Below are 12,782 nucleotides of genomic sequence, written 5' to 3'. Positions count from 1 at the left end.
CCAAGGGTCAATTATAGGAATTTGAGTCTAACAACATATCATGTTGGGGCAGTGAGTCCCAGGGCTGGTCATGAGCCTCACACATCATAAATACATCATGTACAGAAAATAGAGAGAAGCTCGACGGCCAGCCAGTGATTGGCATTATAAAGCACACATCTGGGACTTGGAGAGTAGGAGTAGAAGAAAGGAGTAAAATATTTATAGTTCTCAACTTCTCATTTACCAGTAAACAGCAAGTATGAGTGATTCAAACATCCTTAGTGGGCACCACATTGGGGAAGATACAAAAATGTAAGAATACTGCCTCTAAAAATGAGAAAGCTGTGTTTTTCGCTCCTCAGAATTTCATATCTTCTGGCAGAAAGTAAAGGTAATGCCTAAATAACTATGATATAAAGCAGAATACAGTGACTGCTCTGAGCACATACAAATGAAGTCCGGTGACCCTCAAAGTTCAAAGTCAGGAAAACCGGGAGGCTAAATAAATATTTTTTGAGGGGATCTTGAAGATTAAGCCAGGTAGGGGGATTGTTCCAAAGAGGCAAGAAAGAAAAAGTAATCAAACTGAAGTAGCAAAAAATACCATTTTATAATCGATGTCTCTAAAATGATGGAGATTATTTCCAATGGAAATGGTACGTGGCAAAGAAGAAACAAGAGTGTAAAGTGAGATGTGACCCGGATTGCAGTGAAAGTAAGCTGGCAAGAAGCTGAATCACCAGGCAAAGGAGTAGTTCTGTTTACTGGATTGCTCCTCATGGCTTGCTCAGCCTACATTCTTAAAGAATCCAGGACCATCTTCTCAGGGATGGGACCACCCACAATGGGCTAGATCCTTCTCCACCGATCACTAATTAAGAAACTACCCATCTGTACCCCTGAGCAGAGGCTGAGCCACAGCCCACTGTGCACGGGGGCCCCCAGAAGAGACCTGTTCTCCCAGGAGTGCTTTTACTCCATGGCTCAGAAGTGAGATAGCCACTTTCTCTCCAATAACTATGTGGCACAGGGACAACCAGGAGCACGCAGAACACAGGAACAGTGGAGTAGCCAGGATAGGATCCTTCGGGTCGCCATCTACACCTAGAGCTTAGGCTGTTCTAGAGCCTTGTGTACACAAGTTCTGCCAGGAGAGAACTGGTATCCCAAGAGTGCTGACACATGCTTACAGACACACAGAGGAAGAAGCTCCAGCCAGAGACAGCAAGAACATCTAACAACAGAGATCAACAGGTGGCGAGAGGCAAATGCAAGAATCTTGCCAACAGAAACCAAGACTACTTGGCATCATCAGAACTCCCACCACAGCAAGTCCTGGATACCCCAATACACTGGAAAAGAAAGATGTTGGAATAAAAATCACATCTCATGATGCTGATAGAGAATTTTAAAAAGGACATAAAAAAACTCCCTTAAAGAAATACAGAAGAACACAGGTAGACAGGTAGAAGCCCTTAAAGAGGAAAGACAAAAATCCCTTAAGGAATTTAAGTAAAACACAACCAAAGAAATTGAACAAAATCATCCAGGATCTAAAAATGGAAGTAGAAACAATAAAGAAATCACAATGGGAGACAACTCTGGAGATAGAAAACCTAGGAAAGAGATCGGGAGCTATAGATGCAAGCACCAACAGAATACAAGAAATAGAAGAGAGAATCTCAGGTGCAGAAGATACCATAGAAAACATTGACACAACAATCAAAGAAAATACAAAATGCAAAAAGATTCTAACTCAAATATCCAAGAAATCCAGGACACAATGAGAAGACCAAACCTAAAGATAATAGGTATAGAAGAGAGTAAAGATTCCCAACTTAAAGGGCCAGTAAATGTCTTCAACAAAATTATAGAAAACGTCCCTAACCTAAAAAAAGAGATGCTCATGAACATATAAGAAGCCTACAAAACACCAAATAGATTGGATCAGAAAAGAAATTCTTTACATCACATAATAATCAAAATACCAAATGCACAAAACAAAGAAAGAATATTAAAAGCAGTAAGGGAAAAAGGTCAAGTAACACATAAAGTCAGACCTATTAGAATTACACCAGACTTCTTACCAGAGACTATGAAAGCCACAAGATCCTGAACAGCCCTCATACATACCCTAAAAGAACACAAATGCCTGCCCAGGCTACTATACCCAGCAAAACTCTAAATAACTGTAGATGGAGAGACCAAGATATTCCGTAACAACAACAAATTTACACAATATCTCTCTACAAATCCAGCCCTTCAAAGGATAATAAATGGAAAACTCCAACAAAAGGAGAAAAACTACACCCTAGAAAAATCAAGAAAATAATCTTCATTTAACAAACCAAAAAAGAAGATAGTCACAAAAAAATGTAATTCCACCACTAACAACAAAAATAACAGGAAGCAACAATTACCTTTCCTTAATATCTATTAATATCAATGGACTCAATTCCCCAATGAAAAGACATTAACTAACAGACTGGATATGTAAACAGGACCCAACATTTTTCTGCTAGAGGAAATCTACCTCAGAGACAAAGACAGACACTACCTCAGAATAAAAGCCTAGAAAACAATTCTCCAAGCAAATGTCTGAAGAAACAAGCTTGAGAGACCATTCTAATATTGAATAAAATTGACTTTTAGCCTAAAGTGATCAAAAAAGATGAGGAATAACACTTCATACTCATTAAAGGAAAAAAAAATCTACCAAGAAGAATGCTCTATTCTGAACATTTATGCTCCTAATGCAAGGATATCCACATTCATAAAAGAAACTTTACTAAAGTTCAAAGCACACACCGCACTCCACAATAATAGTGGGAACTTTAACACCGCACTCTCAGCAATGGACAGATCATGGAAACAGAAACTAAACAGAGACACATTGAGAATAACAAAAGCTATTAACCAAATGGATCTAAAACATATTTATAGAATATTTTATCTTAAAGCAAAAGAATATACTTTCTTTTCAGCACCTCATGGTACCTTCCCCAAAATTGACCATATAATTGGGAGGGGGAAAGCCTCAACAGATACAAGAAGATTGAAATAATCACATACACCCTATCAGATTACCATGGACTAAGGCTGGTCTTAAATTCCAACAAAAACAACAGAAAACACACATACACATGGAAACTGAACAACACTCTACTTAATGATAATTTGATCAATGAAGAAATAAAGAAGGAAATTAAAGACTTTAGAATTTAATGAAAATGAAGACACATCATAACAAAACTTACAGGACACAATGAAAGCAGTGGTAAGAGGAAAACACATAGCTCTGAGTGCCTCCAAAAAGAAACTAGAGAGAGCATACACTAACAGCTTGTCAGCACATCTGAAAGCTCTAGAATAAAAAGAAGCAAATACTTCCAAGAGAAGTAGACAGCAAGACATAATCAAACTCAGGCTAAAATCAACCAAGTGGAAACAAAAAGAACTATACAAAGAATCAACCAAACCAGGAGCTGGTTCTTTGAGAAAATCAACAAAATAGATAAACCCTTAGCCAGACTAACTAGAGAGCACAGAGACAGTATCCTAATTAACAAAATCAGAAATGAAAACGGAGATATAACAACAGAAACTGAGGAAATCCAAAAAAATCATCAGATCCTACTACAAAAGCCTATACTCAACAAAAATGGAAAATCTGGATGAAATGGAAATTTTTCTAGACAGATACCTGGGAATGAAGTGAAATCAGGATCAAATAAATGGTCTAAACAGTCCCATATCCCCTAAAGAAATAGAAACAGTCATTAATAATCTTCCAAGCAAAAAATGCCCAGGACCAGATGGGTTTAGTGCAGAGTTCTACCAGACCTTCAAAGAAAATCTAATACCAATGCTCCTCAAACTATTCCACAAAATAGAATAGAAGGAACTCTACCAAATTCGTTCTATGAAGCCACAATTACTCTGATACTTAAACAACACAAAGAAAGAGAACTTCAGACCAATTTCTCCTATGAATATCAAGGCAAAAGTACTCAATAAAATTCTCCCAAACCAAATCAAAAAACATATCAAAATGATCATTCATCATGATCAAGTAGGCTTTATCCCAGGGAAGCAGGAATGGTTCAATATAAGAAAATCCATCAATCTAATCCACTATATAAACAAACTCAAAATAAAAAACCATATGATCATTTCATTCAATGCTGAGAAAGCATTTGACAAAATCCAACAGCTCTTGGAAAAGACTTGGAAAGATCAGGAATTCAAGGCTCATACCTAAACATAGTAAAAGCAGTATACAGCAAACCAGTAGCCGACATCAAACTAAATGGAGAGAAACTTGAAGTAATCCCACTAAAATCAGGAACTAGGCAAGTCTGCCCACTCTCTCCCTACCTATTCAATATAATACTCAAAGTCCTAGCCAAAGTGATTAGACAACAAAAGGAGATCAAAGAGATACAAACTGGAAAGGAAGTCAAAATATCACTATTTGCAGATGATATGATAGTATACTTAAGTGATCTCAAAAATTCCACCAGAGAGCTCCTAAACCTGATAAACAACTTCAGCAAATTAGCTGGATATAAAATTAACCAAATCAGTGACCTTCCTCTATACAAAGGATAAACAGGCTGAGAAAGAAATTAGGGAAACAACACCCTTCACAATAATATAAAATAATATAACATAAATTACATTACAAATAATAAATTACAAATAATATAAAATACATTGTCGTGATTCTGACTAAGCAAGTGAAAGATCTGTATAACAAGAACTTCAAGTCTCTGAAGAAAGAAATCAAAGAAGATCACAGAAGATGGAAAGATCTCCCATGCTTATAGATTGCCAGGATTAATACAGTAAAAATGGCCATCTTGCTGAAAACAATCTATAGATTCAGTGAAATCCCCATCAAAATTCCAATTCAATTCTTCACAGACTTAGAAAGAGCAATTTGCAAATTCATCTGGAATACCAAAAGACCTAGGATAGAGAAAATTATTCTCAACAATAAAAGAACTTCTGGTAGAATCACCATCCCAGACCTCAAGCTGTACTACAGAGCAATTGTGATTTAAAAAAAAAATGGTATTGGTACAGTGACAGGCAGGTAGATCAATGAAATAGAATTGAAGACTCAGAAATGAACCCACACACCTATGGTCACTTGATCTTTGACAAAGGAGGTAAAATGATCCAGTGGAAAAAAGACAGCATTTTCAACAAATGGTGCTGTCTCAACTGGTAGTTAGCATGTAGAAGAGTGCAAATAGATCTATTCTTATCTCCTTGTACAAAGCTCAAGTCCAAGTGGATCAAGGACCTCCACCTAAAACCAGATACCCTGAAACTAATAGAAGAGAAAGTGGGTAATAGCCTCACGCACATGTGCACAGGGAAAATTTCCTGAACTGAACACCAATAGCTTATGCTCTCAGATCAAGAATTGACAAATGGGACTTCATAAAATTGCAAAGACAATTTTGTAAGGCAAAGGACACTGTCAATAGGACAAAACAGCAACCAACAGAATGGGAAAAGATCTTTACCAATCCTTCATCTGATAGAGGGCTAATATCCAACATATACAAAGAATTAAAGGGGTTAGACCCCAAAGAAACAAATAACCCCATTTAAAAATGGGAAACAGAGCTAAACAGAGAATTACCAACTTAGAAAACTCGAATGGCTGAGAAGCACCTAAAGAAATGTTCAACATCTTTAGTCATCAGGTAAATGCAAATCAAAACAACCCTGAAATTCCACCTCACACCAGCCAGAATGGCTAAGATCAAAAACTCAGGTGATAGCGGATGCTGACAAGGATGTGGAGAAAGAGGAACACTCCTCTATTGTTGGTGGGATTGCAAGCTGGTACAACCACTCTGGAAATCAGTTTGGTGGTTCCTCAGAAAATTGGACATAGCACTACCTGAGGACCCAGCTTAACCACTCCTGGGCATATACCCAGATGATGCTCCAACATGTAATAAGGACACATGCTCTACTATGTTCATAGCAGCTTTATTTATAATAGCCAGAAGCTGGAAAGAACCCAGATGTCCTTCAACAGAAGAATGGATGCAGAAAATGTGATACATTTACACACTGGAGTACTACTCAGCTATTAAAAACAATGAATTCATGAAATTCTTAGGCAAGTGGATAGAACTAGATAATATCATCCTGAGTGAGGCAACCCAGTCGCAATAGTATACACATGGCATTTACTCACTGATAAGTGGAAATTAGCCTAGAAGCTCCGAATACCCAAGATACAATTCACAGACCACATGAAACTCAAGAAGAAGGAAGACCACAGTGTGGATACTTTGGTCCTTCTTAGAAGGGGGAACGTATACCAATGGTAGGAGTTACAGAGACAAAGACCGAAGCAGAGACTGAAGGAATGACCATCCAAAGACTGCTCTACCTAGGGATCCATCCCATATACAGTCACCAAACTACTGTGGATGCCAACAAGTGCTTGCTAACAGAAGCCTAATATAGCTGTCTCCTGAGAGACTCTGCCAGTGCCTGACAAATACAGAGGTGGATGCTCACAGCCAGCCATTGGACTGAGCACAGGGTCCCCAATGGAAGAGCTAGAGAAAGGACCGAGGGAGCTGAAGGGGTTTCCAACTCCATAAGAGAAACAACAATATGAATAACCAGTACCCCTAGAGCTCCCAGGGACTAAACCACCAACTAAAGAGTACACATGGTGGGACTCATGGCTCCAGCTGCATATGTAGCAGAGGATGGCCTTGTCAGTCATTAATGGGAGGAGAGGCCCTTGGTCCTTTGAATGCTCTATGCCCCAGTGTAGGGGAATACAAGGGCCAGGAAGTGGCAGTGGGTGAGTAGGTGAGCAGGAGTGTAGGAAGGGGATAGGGGGTTTTTGGTGGGGAAACTAAGAAATGGGATAACATTTGAAATATAAATTAAGAAAATATCTAATAAAAAAGAAAAAGAAAATATCCTACAGGCTTGCCTACAATCTAATCCTGTAGAGAAATTTTCTTAATTGAAGTTCCCTCCTCTCAGATGACCTTAGCTTGTGTCAAGCTGAATAAAGCTATCTATCACACTACTTAACCATATCTAATAACCCATGGAGATCAACATCTGAGGCTGTGTTCCAAACTGCCTATTGTAGATGATTCCATAGATAATTGAAAGCCTATAAATGGGATAGTGGATGGTAGCTGTAAAGAATCTTATATGAGAATTGACAGCAAGCATAACAGCTCAAATTGCCTCAAATCAAATAACACTGAAACACATGTGATAACTATAAACAGCACTGGAATCATGTGTATGCATGCATGTGTGTATGCATGCATGCATGTGTATGTGTGTGTGTGTGTTTGTCTCTGTGCGTGTGTGTATGTGTGTGTGTTTCTCTTGATCTTAAAGTAAAAAAAGAAGGGTATGGGATTCCAGTTATCTTCATAAAATTTTTAAGAGAGCTATACTTGAATTTTATAGGAATTTCTGGAACCTTTAATTAAAGAGCTGTTAGCCAGCACTGGGCTCATGCAGCTTTCTCTTGACTCCTGCAACCAGTAGGACAAGCCTTTAGAAGAAAAGTGACAGAATCAAATAACAACTAAGCTACCAGTGTAAACGAAGCAGCTTTTTTTAAAGATAATATATCTTACTCAAGTGTTTCTTGTGATTATAGATATTAATTGAACAGTATATCCCTGCAGAAAAATGATAAATAAAAACTGGGGGAGGGATATAATGTACTCTTAGCTGTTTGTGCTATGGCTGGTGCCTACATAGCCCATGGGAACAGCTCTAGCCTAAGCAAACAGACACACCTCATAGTCACATGGGAAACCAGCGAGGCAAAGGAGCCTCATAGTCTGACATGAAAAAAAGTCTATTCCCATACTTCAAGCTTTTCTTTCAGTGTAATGCTCAGATTTTCTTCAAAGTGATCCAGTGAAAGGACCATAGAAGCACAAGAAAGGAGGAAGGAGATAGTTCTAGAAATGTATGTTGAAACACGGTGGCAGCCATAGAAGTACTCATCAGATTATCCCATTGTATATGCTCAGGCTTCCAGAACAAAATAGTTCCTTTTTCATTGAAAAAGTCCTGGACTGTCATGGTGCTCTGCTCTGAAGGAAGAAGGAAAATCTTCTGGGAAATCCAGCCTTTCTTGGAGTTACTGTTTCCTGAGACAGTCATGAATATGTCTACGCTCAAAGGATCTTCTGAGGCTAGATGGAGTAAACATATTAACCCCTACATTCTCAAGAAGGATTACAGTGAAGTAACAGGAAGGCTGCACAAAGGAGAGCAATCTCAAAAGCAAGTCAGGAACAGCATGTCGGCTTTTCTAAATTAGGAGAGGTGGCTGAGAGTCTGCAAAGCAGAAATTAGAAGGCTCATACTGAGGCCCAACCTGAGCAAAAGCTCAGGGGGTGTCTCAGTGCAAGCAGGAGACACTTTCTTCCCATACTGAGCCTTGGGGAATCCTTGACTCTGAACTTTCTGTGGAGATAGAGTAGAGTGCTGGCCTGAGTGATTAAAAACCAGTACAGCACAGTGTCTGATATGCTAAGAGGAGTGGTATGGACTCCAGGGGGACGCTCTCTTAAGAAGCTGAACAAAGAGAAGGACGGAGGCAGACACACGTAGCCCACAGACACTGAGTTTGTAGTCTCCCTTTGAAATAACAAAATTTGGGGAAAAGCAAACCTACCTACGCAAAGCACAGGAAGCCTGTGATGCTGCCTAGATGAGAAAAAAGTAGCAAGGAAAGGGCTGTTGAGATGTTCAGACTTAGAGCAGGATAAAGGCAAACTGGAGAGATGATCCTAAAGGATATGAAGGTAAGTTAAGAAATAAAGAGTAACCTTTATGATATAAATAGTAAGTGGAGAGAGAGTTAGGGGAAGAAAAGAGCCAGAAGAGGATGAGAGATGATAAATATACACACACATACACACATACATAAGCAGACAAACACACACACACACACACACATATTTAATATATATGCAGAATATATATATGCACATATATATTCTGCATATATATTAAAATCACAGAGAACTCAAAGTTAAAACACCTATTCCAGGAATGAAAACTACAGAGGAAGTCATGCATGGAAGATACTAGTGAGTAATCTTCAAATACATAGGGCCAAATGACAGATAAGAAGCCCAGCCTGAGATACCAAGTTCCAAAAGGAAATACTAAAAAATATAAAAGACAGAAAGTAGTCTTTATAAAATAAAAATAAAACATTTTTTCCAACACTAAAATAAAAGTCCTTATTGAAACACTCTACTGAACTAAAATTTTAAAAAATATTCTTAAATATAACCCATGAAGTTGAAAAATTATAACTATGCAATGTGAAAACAATGATTTATCTGATGGAATTTGGCAGAAAAAAAATATAATCTATGTCACATCATAAGGAGTCAAGAGACACTGCTTATATTTGATGTATCAAGAACTATGTGATGAAGCTGTTATTTGAAATCATGCAGAGAAACCATAGATCTAAAAATAAGAAAGTTACAGAATTGAAGAGGGAGAAAGACGTGGGGCAATGTTCCAGCATGCTAGAGTCCATATCTTCCACGACAGGTGGCAATAAACAACTGCCTGAAATCAATAAATCAGAAACCTGAAGGATAAAGGCATAGTACTCAGTTATATAGAAAGGTCTCAGAAGAACTAGAAATGACAATAGGAATCTTTTAAAGGGACAGAGGATGCTCTCCTCAGGCTTGCCTTAGTCATGACCATCAGTGATCTGCTCTGACCTTTGACCCAGGTACCAACACTACTACAGTTAGTGCATGGGCCTAGAACTGTGAAGACACAATGAGACATGCCTGCCCTAAGGACCAGAACTTAGTGTATGGGTGAGAGTACTGAGAAGGAGCAGAAGAGAATCTCTGGTTTTACATGAAGGCTCTATATTAAAGCAGGTATATTCCTGAAGTATAATACACACTTTTCAACTTACAGTGAAAAGCTCTTACCACTGAATATTGAGTTCATGAGCCTTTCAAAATAATGGAGCACATTACAGAACATAACTTACATCAAAATGATACATGTCAATATTGCTGGGATTAAAGAAAATGCCAGGCCCCAGGACAGCAGTGATTAGAACTAAGCCACAACAGGCAAGACTCTCACAGTGGGGACTAGAATAGCCAGTGGTTATGTACTGATATCATAAATAGCTCAGGAAGATATTTGCTAGAGCATTTTGGTCATTTCATTAATAATTTGCATGTATTAAATGCATAACATAAATTATATTTAGAAAATAAAATGTGTATTTTGACTAATAGCAAGCATCATCATAAATAGCATAGATCTATAAAACATGCTGTGGCAGCCTATTAGTGAACAGAGAAAAATATACATATGTAAATGGAAACAGAGTATCAATTAAAATAACTGACCTGCTATTACCAAGAAGAAAAAAATACATGCATATTCAAATAAGCATAAACTTTAATGAAATTATATACCACAAGCAAGAGACAACAATTAGCAGCCTATAAAAAAATGCATGCTGAATTACTGAGATATATCTGAAGTATGACTGCTAGCCTTGAACAATAAATGCTTTAGAGACACAATCTAAAATGTTATTGGGAAGAGGAAAACATAGTAATATTAATGTCAACATACTTGATTTTCCAACACTACAGCTATTGATTATTTCCTCCGGCACATTAGCTGGAAACAACCATTTGTCTGATATAATTTTATTTCAGTTATTATTCCCAGCAGCTACTTTTTGAAGTAGCAAGTGCAAAAATCAACCAGATTTCAAAAGTTATGGAAAGGTTTCTTCCAGTAGAAGGAAAAAAAAAGCCTCAAAGTAGAAATCATACGAGAAGCTCCATTTGGTCAAGCAAAGCCAGTAATTTCTGAAATTCATACCTCAGAATTGGGTTGGTATCAGAGCTTCTCTGAGTCTGTCTCAGATGGTAGCCTCTAATCCACAAAAGCAGCTCCTGGCATCCATGAGAGACAGCATGCTAAGAATTATGACAGACTCCTGAAAAAGTATGCCATTGTCCAGGACCACTAGCGTTCACCAGCATCCAAGCCATCCTTGGGAAGATAAGTGTTTTACATAAGATGCTGACTGATGAGGATGAAAGGGAAGACAGATGTGGACATGCCATTATTCTGTCATCAAGACATCAGAGCCTTAGTGATCCAAAGGCCCTGAACTACCTAGCTTCTGTCTTTTCTTCTCCCTAGCTGTAGACTCTCCAGTGGCCAATGGCCAGACGTAAAACCTGGCAAGGTCATTCTTCTCAGTGGACACCCTTCACTTTAAATGAGAAACTGAGAACAACTTACCAACTACACAGTTTTGAGAACATGCTATTTTATAGCTTCTTGAGGATTCACATCCTCGTGCCTATTAATGAGAATGTCCATCTCAGGTAATGCCTGCTTACTGCCAGGCAGCCTACACTGCTTATTTGCTACTGATTTTAATAACAGAATCACATCATAATGAAACCCTTTAACATATGGTAATTTAATTGTGGAAGCCCTGTCTGTTTCAACAAAAGCTTTCCATAAGTAGCTTTAAAGATTAAGTTATGGGAGGCAACTCTCCTGCCATCTCCCAGTGGATGTGTATTACATTGCGTTACATCCCTGCCATTCTGCACTGGCACAAAGGCAGGCTCAGATCTCCTTAACTCAGCTCTGAAATTAAAATTTAGGTTTATAAACCCATGAATCATTCTGCACAGTTGAGGGAGTCAGCTTTCAACCAGCTCTAGAACTTAATAATCTAGCTGTGTTGAGAATCACAGAAAAGGGAATAAGAGCGTCTTCACACAGATATAATGATAGGCATAATAATTATGCAGTCACAATAGCCAAAATGTATTAAGCTTCAAATGTTTGTTAGAAACTATTACAGAGTAATCAACTTTATCCCTCAAAGTCTCTGGAGCAAAAGCCATCATTGTCCCAAACTCTCAAGGAACAATATGGGTACCATCTTCATTTTCTAGGGCTGCCATAACAGTGTGCCCCAAGCTGGCAGAGTTGACAACAAAAATTTCCTGTTTGAGTTCTGGCCCCTAGAAGCCTGATCAAGCCCATCAAGCTACTGATGGAGCTGCTTCCTTCTCAGAGCTGGGAGGGAGAATCTGTTCATTGCTTCCTTCTGGCTTGTAGGGCTTTGCTGGCAATCTTTGATGCTCCTTGGATTGTAAATACATCACCTGGATCCTTGCCTCCATCTTCACCTGGCGCTCTCTTTGTGTGCATGCCCGTGTCCAAGTTTCTACTTTTTATAAGGACATTAACCATGTTGGAATAGTGTCTACATTAATGATCTGAACTTAATTAATTAGACCTACAGCAGCCCCATTTCAAAATAAGGCCAAAATTATAGGCTTGTGTTACAATTTTGATTTATCATTTTTAGTAGATACCATTTAAACACAAGAGTAGTTTTGAGGTTTTGATGATAGTATCCTTACCAGGTCCATGATTCTCCTTAATGTGCTTCTTTTAGGACCTGCCCCTTATGCTGTAAGAACTAAGTGATAATTGTTTCCTATCTATACTCTAGACCAGTGATTTCCAACTTCCCTAATACTGTGACACTTTAATACAGTTCCTCATGTGGTGGTGCTCCCAACAATAAAAGTATTTCTCATGCTACGTCATAACTGCTATTTTGCTACTGTCATGAATCATAATTAAATATCTATATTTTCTGATGAACTTAGGCAACCACTATGAAAGGGTAGTTCTAACCCCAAAAGTGTCATGACTACAGG

General features: G+C 38.3%; 1 long non-coding RNA gene across 1 annotated transcript in view; it reads right to left on the bottom strand.

The window, feature by feature from the left end:
* The window catches only part of LOC116085082, a 180,541-nt gene extending 169,347 nt beyond the window's left edge, over window positions 1-11,194 (bottom strand). Inside the window, exon 1 of the long non-coding RNA XR_004116406.1 lies at window positions 10,906-11,194. This is a non-coding gene — a long non-coding RNA (uncharacterized LOC116085082). The remainder of the gene's footprint in view (window positions 1-10,905) is intronic.
* Between the last annotated feature and the right edge of the window lie 1,588 nt (window positions 11,195-12,782).

This window comes from Mastomys coucha, unplaced genomic scaffold (assembly GCF_008632895.1).
Source record: "Mastomys coucha isolate ucsf_1 unplaced genomic scaffold, UCSF_Mcou_1 pScaffold9, whole genome shotgun sequence".
Classification (NCBI taxonomy): Eukaryota; Metazoa; Chordata; class Mammalia; order Rodentia; family Muridae; genus Mastomys; species Mastomys coucha.
This window is presented reverse-complemented; position numbering and strand designations above follow the sequence as displayed.